This window comes from Bactrocera dorsalis, chromosome 4 (assembly GCF_023373825.1).
Source record: "Bactrocera dorsalis isolate Fly_Bdor chromosome 4, ASM2337382v1, whole genome shotgun sequence".
In the NCBI taxonomy this organism is placed as follows: domain Eukaryota; kingdom Metazoa; phylum Arthropoda; class Insecta; order Diptera; family Tephritidae; genus Bactrocera; species Bactrocera dorsalis.
This window is the reverse complement of record NC_064306.1, coordinates 43276047-43286593: the sequence shown is the minus strand read 5'-3', so window position 1 is coordinate 43286593 and position 10547 is coordinate 43276047.

Genomic DNA, 10547 nt, shown 5'->3' with positions numbered 1-10547 from the left:
GTTATCAGAACATCTCACTTGTTATTTTAGTAGGTCAGTTGGAATGCTAATAGGTCAATGTCTAATTGGCAGATATACCAGCAGACTAGGAATAACATAAAAAGACTACTGTAGAAGCTGCCAAGCTGCATGACCAAATCGACTCAGTTTGCTACGTTTATTTTTTATATAAATACTATATAGAATCATCGACGTTTTCTTCTTCGGAGAAACCTATACATTAATAGCAAACTTAATATATGTATCCATTTAGGGTATAAAAATATATATGGTTTAAAAAATGTTTCATTTCTAGTGGATAGGTGCGATATACTCCTATCTATCAGCTTCGGTTTGAAAAATGCAGTGCCTAAGTGCTTTCAAACGCTTGTTCTCATTATCCAATTAACTTACAATAATGTTGAATTTTCTTTATATAACGATTTAATATTATTTTTTTTTTTCAATTGTATTATATAGAAAAAAGATGTTTCGATGTTTGTTAAGAAGCCAAATTTTTTTATGAGTTTCTAAGATTTGGTTCTTTATGAAATTTGCACGGAATGAGAATCTATTCTTTTTTGTTTCCAGGTAACTAGCAACTCTTTCGTTCTAAGTAGTTCAATAAATTTATGAAAAAGCAGTGCTTTACGTCAGCTACTGTAAGATAATTTCTCTGCAATTATATTATCTTTTGGAAACACTGTCTTGTTAAGAATGGCTTAAGGCTTCCACGTCATTTTAGCAAAAGTTTTTGTGCTTCACACTTTTCCTTTTGCTGGCAACTTGCGGCGCTTACTCATACTCACACTACTATTTAGGATAGCCTACAAGCAGCCTTTTTTCCTGCGCCTTAATAGTTGTGGGAAACATATTCGGCACTTGCACAAAGCATACAGAACACAACCACGCACGCACATAGACATTGGCAATGCAAACGAGTGCAACATGCGGCAAGTACAGTTCCTCTAGATCCGCACCATGAAAGTGTATAATGGATGTGTGTGTGTGTCTGTGTGTGCGAGAGTGCACGCCTTTTGGCCTCTTTGTTGGCGAACGCCTTGTTATTGTTATAAATAAGTTAATAATATGGCGGGAGGTGGCCTTTGTCGTCTTCGGTGCCCTCCATCGTCGCTTCTGCTGATGCTACGCCAATGCCATTGTCTTTTTAATACTCTTGTTGGTATGGTTGTTGTTGCTTTCAGTAGTGCAACACTTTACTTATACGCTTGGGTATGGCATACATATGTATGTGTGTATATAGACAATGAGCCATCAACAGCTAAGGAGGTAGCACTGATAGCGGCAGTAGTGGCAGCAACAACATCCAAAAAATCACAACAGTTATAACAATAGTGTTGCTTTTGTAATGCCTACTGACAGCAAAGAGCCAACAGAGCACAACTTAACTGCGCTTTTGGCCTGCAGCGAAGGAAGTCACGGATTTTCGCATTTTCGCTCTTCTTTTATTAAATGATTAAACCGTCGAGTGCCTTTTAACGGCGCATACGATGCTGCGTTGGTGCTGACTCGATTTCTTTTTTATGCTTATACCCTGAACAGGGTATATTGAGTTTGTTTCAAGTTTGTTACAATCAGAAAGAAGCGTCAGAGACCCTTTAATGTATGTACGCATGCGCACTAGTCTCTCATGTTTTGGAATATCGACCAAAAATTTTGTACACGTCCTTTTTCACCAAGGAGTTGCTCATTTGTCAGAACCGTCCATTTCGGATCACTATGAGATATGGTTTCCATACGCATTTATCGATCAGAATCATGTCTTTATATATAGAAATCCTTTTTTATTTGTTGAGATATCTTCATGAGATCTTACATAAATTATTGCACAAACAACAGCAATAGTCTCTGAATTCAAATCGGAGCTGTCATACAAAAAATCAAGTTCTTATATGGAAATCTTTTTTATTTGACAAGATATCTTCACGAAATTTTACATAAATTATTGTACAAAGCAACGCTACAATTTCTGAAAAAAATGTTCAAATCGAACTACTATAGGAAATAGCTGTCATACAAACTGACCCATAAAGATCAAATTCTTACATGGTAAACTCTTTTATTTGAATAGATGTCTTCACGAAATTTAGTACAGAGAATAGCATAAAGTACCCATATAATCTCTTTCGAAATTGTCTAGATCGGACAACTATAACTGAACGATATTAACTGAACGATAAAAATCAAGCCCGTGTTAGGAAATTTTTTTATATTTTCAAGAAATTTGATACATCTAATTTTTTATAACCATACAACAATAACCAAAGAAATTGTTCAGATCGGACCACTATAGCATATAGCTACCATACAAACTGAAAAATAACTTTTTACACACTTTTATGCTATTTTATTACTTAGCATCTGTGAAGGATATTACAACTGCTTTGTTCCTTTTTTCTTACTCTTTAATATGGCTCCTTTAGTTATTTTTGCTTTTGCGCCGCACAGAGTTTCGTCTCATTCGCTGTTTGTCTGTCCGTCGCCTGTCGCTTTTAATCTGTTACTTTTGCGCTGTTATAAGCAATTTTGTATATTTTAATATTGTTGTTGTATTTTGTGCACACTGCATTGTAGCGATTTCGGCAATAAAAGGAGCTTCAGCCGCAACCCAGCCATACCTCACTTACAAACACATAAACATACACTGTCGGCATCAAGTGAGTGTCCACTGGCAGTGTCTTAAAGGCGTACGTGTTAAAGGATAATCAGCAGCGCAAGCGCCTGTGATTTGACGGCAGTGCAGATTTTATTTTATTTATTTTTGCTTGCTTTCTTTGATTTCTTTTTTATTAATTTTTTTTTTTTTTTTGATTTTTTAATTTTTTAATTTTTTTTGTTTGAATTTTGTATTTTTTTGAATTTTGTATTTTTTTGGTTTTTTATATTTTTTTGCGCTTGTTAGCATTTTTTATTTGCATTGATGCTGTCAATTTCTCAAAATGGCCAGCTCGTGTCTGTCCGAAGTCAATGACTTCTGCGACAAAATTGCATTGCACTGCGCCGTGTGCCATTGCCGGAAGGCAGATAGCATCGCATAGCGCGTTTGTGCCTTAAGTCTTTTGTTTTGCCCAACCGTTGGTGTGTAGCGATTGCGATCGCGCTAACACTCGCTGCTACTTTGTAATCATCGGTATTGCCACAGTTGAAATAAAATGCAAAAAATACTGAAATCTGCTCCAGATATGTTTTTGTTTTGTTATCGTATGCATGTGCGCATCTGGGTGTGTGTATTTGTGCGCCACCCACCGTGTATGCGTAATTACTTAATTTCTTTGGCATTTCCGCTACACGTTTCGCAAATAGCACAAGTTCGTGTAATGCTCGCCGTAAATATTTTCGCCTTGCGGTTATCCACATTTCACTTTACTTCATTCACACAATGATTGCTCACAGCTTTTCAAGTGATTTTGTTGGTATTATAATGCCTTTGTTTTTGTTTAATTTTTTCCCCAGCCAGTTGTAGCTCATTCGTTTAATTCATAATTGACTCGCTTTGCTCTTATTACATATTTATTTTTTTCATTAACGTGTTCAAAATGTATGTGTGTATGCGTATGTAGCTGGCGGCGTCTTCTTTGAGTGTTCGCGCACGCCGTTTATTGTGTGTTTTCAGCTATTTCAGGTATGAGTAATAAAAAGTGTTCGTACGCGCATATATTACGCTGTCGTCGGTTTTTATTTACTACCACGGTGGCATATTGCGGAACTTTTATTAGTTGATGCCCCATTTGTCATTTGTTTCCGTTGCATTTTTTTGTGGCTCCCTTTTTGCATGATTCGTGTGGGAAAATATTATTTTTTGGCTACAAAGTTCACATGCTGTGATGCCGAGATTTCTTGTTTGTTGTTTGAGATTTAAGCGTTACCTTGTCGAGTATTTGGCTAAGTCTGTTTAACCAGTGTATGTGTCATCAGGAAATAGTTGGCATATTTTTGGTAATACGTATCAATAACGTTGTATGGAAAATACGGAAAATGAATGTGAAAAGAAATATTCAGAATGTCAAGGTTTCTGTATTGGCACCATGGTACAAATAAATATAACGAGCTTAAAGATCGACTTGAAACATTCGTCATTTCGAAATTCGCGTCACTACCTAAATATGATTGTGATCGCTGAAGCCTTAGTTAAAAATATTAATGGTATGCACTCTGCAGTCTCACAACATTAAGCACAATAAAAGAGTATATATATGAACGGGTGATCGAAGTAGAGGTCCTTTTTTAAATAGCATTTTTTTGGAAAGACTATGCATGAGTCGTGTCAAGCTGTCATGTTATTTTCTCTAAGTATTTTTTGGCATTTCATTATGGAAAGACTTAAGTTTGAACAAATTTTACATATCGTTCAACTTTAATACGAAAATTCACATTCTGTAAAGGTTGTGTATCGCGCGCTTTGCTCAACTTCTATTCAATATATTCGGCCTACTGAGCGTACTATTCGCAACACTATCACTCGTACTGAGACCCAGCATTTGTTACTGGATAATATTCGACCGAGTAAACCACGTCCAGCAGGCAGTGAAGAAAATATAGCAGCCGTAGCTGAGAGTGTACACGAAGACCTAGGAGGGTCGATTCAACGCCGCTCGCAGCAATCCGGACTGACATATGGAACGACTTGGGGCATTTTACGTCGTGAGCTTAAACTGAAAGCCTACAAAACGTAGCTTGTCCAAGAAGTAAAGCAACGCGACCTTCCCAAGCGACATCGCTTCTCTCTATGGTCCCTTGAAAAGTTGCAAGAAGATCCACCGTTTTCTAACCAAATTTTGTTCAGCGATGAAGCTCATTTCTGGCTCAATATATATGTAAACAAGCAAAATTTCCGCATTTGAGACAAAGAGCTACCTAAAGAGATTCAAGAGCTGCCATTTTAATGAGAAAAATAATGGTTTCGTATGGTTTGTAGGCCGGTGGAATCATTGGTTTATATTTCTTCAAAAACGATGCCGGTGAAAACCTAGCCGTCAATTGCGACCGTTATCGCGCCATGATAACCGACTATTTGAAGACCGAAATTAAAATTCGTGATCTCGACAACATTTGGTTTCAAGGAAACTAGCAAGCAATGGATTTATTGATATAACACTTCTGTGCGCAGATCATTTCACGTTTTGGGCCGATTGATTGGCCACCAAGACCGTGCGATATCACAGAGTTATACTCTTCCCTGTGGGATTACATATGTAAGGTCTAAGGTCTATGTGGACAATCCTGCTTCGATCTAGGACTTGGAGCAAAACATTATGCATGTCATTCGGCAGTTACCAGTCGAAATGCTGGAACGAGTCATTGAAAATTGAACTCATCGGATGGGTTATCTGAGACATAGATGAGGCCAACATTTCAAAGAGATAATCTTCAAAAAATAATTGCCAATGAACTATGTTCATTCGAATTATAATAAATATTTCCCATTAAATTTGAAGTTTTTGTGTTTTTTCTTTAAAAAATTAGAGAACCTCGAGATGGATCATCGTATATAACATTTGAAAACTTTATATGAGATAAATTATTGCCCTGATTTCATCAATTTTAGGAAGTAGGATAAACTGTTATTAGAAAAAGATTGTTTTCTCAATTTAATTGAAATTTGTTACATACTGAACATTAGATGAGGTATAATGTCAACCGGAAGTTCGAAAATATTTATGTTAGGCATACGGAGACTAACGGAAGTATTCACCCGATTGTAATCGTTTTTTTGCATATGGGCATGGTGTTATCTAAAAAACATTAGTGTCCGAGTCCTTGAAATGTTATAGTCCACCTTCGAAAATGTTTGGGTGTTCGAGGAAAAACTTGATGGCACTATTTGGGCAAAGTTTTATTCTGATGTTTGATTTGCATACTGCAAAGTGATGAAGTAGGCGTGGTTGTAATCTGATGATTATCGCGTTTTTGGTAGTTTTCAACTTAATTGTTTTGTGATGATTCTACTCATATTCATAATTTTGGTTGATTTAACTTTAACGGTTCGGAAAATATCTTCATTAAACCATTTAGGGTGCGGGACCACGCTCGCACTTAAACAATTTGTAGCTAACAGGTTTACAAGCGACGGTGATCCCTTGAACCAAGGTATAGTTTTATATTAAGTTACATTAAGTCATTTCGTTTACCGTAAAGGACTGATTTCAACCATTTCCAAATGACAATTCTCCTTGAGTTTCAAGGAACACGGACAGGTAGACTTGGCTCGTCATCCTGTTCGTTTATATGTATACATATACATTTATATCTATCTCGATTAGTTTTAGGTGATACATACAACCCTAATATACTCTGTAGCAACTTGTTGCGAGAATATAAACAAAAATAAAGTTAACTTTGGCTCCGAAGATATAAGCAGGGTGCATTTCTTTTGGTATAAAGTAAAAAAGATCGGTCTGTTTGTAAGGCAGGTTTGATCTGAACAATTTGTTTGAACGAAATAATCTTTGTTTATGTCTTGTCAATGGAAAAAGCTTGTCATACAATAACATTAGTTTGATTATTCTGTTTCTATTACCTTGGTGGAACCCAGATGTGATTATCTCATAAAGAGAGACAAGCAGCAATTTAGTTGTCGGGATACCAAACGAAGTAAAATTTTTATAAATATTACACACATACCTGTCAATCAACAACCCTTTGCCGCATTTTCGTCTCCTGTAATAAAAAAGAATAGTATTTATAATTTTAATTAGAAATTTGTAAATTATTTTGCAAGAACTAATCATATACACCAAATTGTAAAATTTAATATATATTCCTATAAAAAATAAATTTCATTCCTAATTTAAAGATTTCTTTTTTGAATGTAAATGCAATATTAACAATTAAGAAGGAGCTAAGTTTGGGTATAACCAAAAATTTCATACTCTTGCAATTTGTAAGAATTAAAGCAAGCAAAATTCTCTCAGATACATAACGTCAGTAAGTTATATGGGCTGCAAGGAAGCCGAAGGCGCGAGAGACCAGCCAACACCTGGAGACGCGAAGTCGAAGCAGAAGCACAGAGAAGTGGTTATTCTTGGAGAGTAATTAAATTTATAGCTGTAAATAAAATGAATTATAATTTGCTTATTGAGGCCCTATGTTCTACCTAGGAACTACGGGCAAATATACATATGTATATATTTCATTCTAAGCACAAATATTCCCAGTAAAAGAATAACACGCTTTCTCAATTTTATTAAAATAAATCACATATTGGCCGCCATGTACAGTATAAATTCACCCGGAAGGTCGAAGATCCTTATATAGGGTGATTTTTTAAGAGCTTGATAACTTTTAAAAAAAAAAAACGCATAAAATTTGCAAAATCTCATCGGTTCTTTATTTGAAACGTTAGATTGGTTCATGACATTTACTTTTTGAAGATAATTTCATTTAAATGTTGACCGCGGCTGCGTCTTAGGTGGTCCATTCGGAAAGTCCAATTTTGGGCAACTTTTTCGAGCATTTCGGCCGGAATAGCCCGAATTTCTTCGGAAATGTTGTCTTCCAAAGCTGGAATAGTTGCTGGCTTATTTCTGTAGACTTTAGACTTGACGTAGCCCCACAAAAAATAGTCTAAAGGCGTTAAATCGCATGATCTTGGTGGCCAACTTACGGGTCCATTTCTTGAGATGAATTGTTGTCCGAAGTTTTCCCTCAAAATGGCCATAGAATCGCGAGCTGTGTGGCATGTAGCGCCATCTTGTTGAAACCACATGTCAACCAAGTTCAGTTCTTCCATTTTTGGCAACAAAAAAGTTTGTTAGCATCGAACGATAGCGATCGCCATTCACCGTAACGTTGCGTCCAACAGCATCTTTGAAAAAATACGGTCCAATGATTCCACCAGCGTACAAACCACACCAAACAGTGCATTTTTCGGGATGCATGGGCAGTTCTTGAACGGCTTCTGGTTGCTCTTCACCCCAAATGCGGCAATTTTGCTTATTTACGTAGCCATTCAACCAGAAATGAGCCTCATCGCTGAACAAAATTTGTCGATAAACACATTTCGAACCGAACACTGATTTTGGTAATAAAATTCAATGATTTGCAAGCGTTGCTCGTTAGTAAGTCTATTCATGATGAAATGTCAAAGCATACTGAGCATCTTTCTCTTTGACACCATGTCTGAAATCCCACGTGATCTGTCAAATACTAATGCATGAAAATCCTAACCTCAAAAAAATCACCCGTTATAAGGTATATGGAGACTAAAGAAAGTATTGAGTCAATTCAACCCACTTGTAGCACACAGACATTTTACAATCAGTAAAGGATTCTCTCTGAATTTCACTTATAAATCGGATACATTGACCAATATTTTCGGTAACTATAGGTACTGGGATCCAAGTAATCGGTAACTAGGGTCTTGAACAGTTTTTGTTGATTTTAGACAAATTTTGGTTTTAAAATTGTGCTAAGTGGGAAGTTAGTGTGGTTGAAAACCGATTTCACCCATTTTCGCACTGTGACATAGAAATGTGAACATAATACCACGTACTAGATTAAGTCGAAATCAATCGGTCGGGGCTAGAGATATGTGATTTCACTAAAAAGTGGGCGGTGCCACGCCCATCGTCCGCTTTTTAGACCGGCTAATATGAAGCCTTCCGTTACCATTCCGGAAGTAAAATTTAGTTTAAAGCAGTACCGTTATATGGAGTAGACGGTGGTATCATCCGATTGAATCCATTTTCACACTGTCGGCAGTAGTTCTGACAGTATTTTCGCCGGGTGTATTTAGTTTTGTAGCTTAAGGGGTTTAAGAGAAATGTATGTACATTAATCTTATTAAAGGGCGAGTCCACTCCCACTTTCTCAAAAATTGTTTAAAGGTTATGTGTAAAGGATGTTAATGCAAAAGTTGTATAGCTTTTTATTATTTACAACTTTGCAATATAACTTTTTTCTATGGGTCTGGGTTTTGCAAAAAATCGAATGGCTTTTAACCCTTAAAAACTCAATCACGCCCTCACCTAGCTTTTCCCGTGCACAGATAGCACATCAATTACGTCTCTTTTCATGTATGTTATTTTATCTTGCATTTGAACTTAATATGAACTACTTTCCAAGGCTGCTACACTGATCTAGTAACATTTCATACTATATTCATACTTATATGATAACAATATCTTATACTGAGCCCACTTCTTAAATTCAAATTATAAATTTTGTCAAAATTTTCACTTATATAAGTGAAACATATAATAATACGCAATTAAATGCAATTAATTTCACATTAATTAAAGTTCACATGTTTTCCAGCATTTTATACGCGCCAATCTTATTGTAATCGAAAGCGAGTTGCTCGCTTAAGTCTTTTGTTTTGCCCGCAAAAATCAAGAGCTGAATGAAACAACACTTTTAATCTAATATATATATACATATATATAAACATATATATACATGTTTACATATATGAGATTATAATTGAAAAAGTGTGTATATTATCACATCATTTTAAATATCAAAAATTTCACACATCTCATTAACACGTACCACACACAGGCATGCAAACATATACAGACTCATTTGAACACCAATTTCCTCAGCTCTTTTCAAAGCTTCGACCAGATATGGTATACATGAGCAAGCGTTTGTCCTTACGCTTTATACGAGGGTGCTGTTGGCACACATTTATTGCTCTTTGATATGATTTCGTTATCTTGTAGTAACAAAATCATTTAAATAAGTATAACGATAAGGCAGTTTAAATGCCATTAAGTCGAGCACCCAATTACGGATGCGCGAAGGCAGCCGCCATAAGCTCTAAATTAAAGCAAAACCACATTTGTGTGTAGCTATGTGTGTCATACGCGTATATGAGTGTGTGTGTGGGTACAAAGGTAAAAGGCAAAAATGCCGCAGCTCCACAGAACACATTGATATTGTTTAACATGTTAACAGCCGCCGTTGAATGAGCTGACAAGCGGCCAAACGGACACACACTCACATACAAGCATATACACAGATATACAAATGTGCTTATAAACGAACAGATTGGCACGGCAGCCACAGCGTTGCTCATCTTTATCGACAGCATTGCGGGCGCTCAATTTTTTTGCGCTATTTCTTTCATATAATTTAATTTACATTCTATTTGTATTTGGTTTGCGTTGTTTATATTGTTTTTGCTGTTGTTGTTGTTATTGTGCTTTTTATTATTCTTTATGGTGCTCATTTAAAATTCCCGCTTTGTTTCATTAAAAAGCGCTGCTCAGGCGCCAAGCTCGCATGCGAACCATCAACAACAGCTCAAGCAATAAGAACAACAACAGCAGCAAAAACAATAAGAACAATAAAAACACAACCAATAACAAACAGAAAAGTAGTGTGAATGCCACTTTGGCAGACAAAAGCAGACAATGCGAATATTTATCTGAAACAACTGGTAAGCATTTCATTGTTGTTGCTGTTGTTATATCATGTCATTAATCCTTGTTGCGAAAGCGATTAAAGCTCACACAAGCACACACATGTACACAAACTCAAATACATATGGTATATGGAAGCAGCAAATAATGTTGACGTATTAATGCAACACAAGGCGGGCGGCG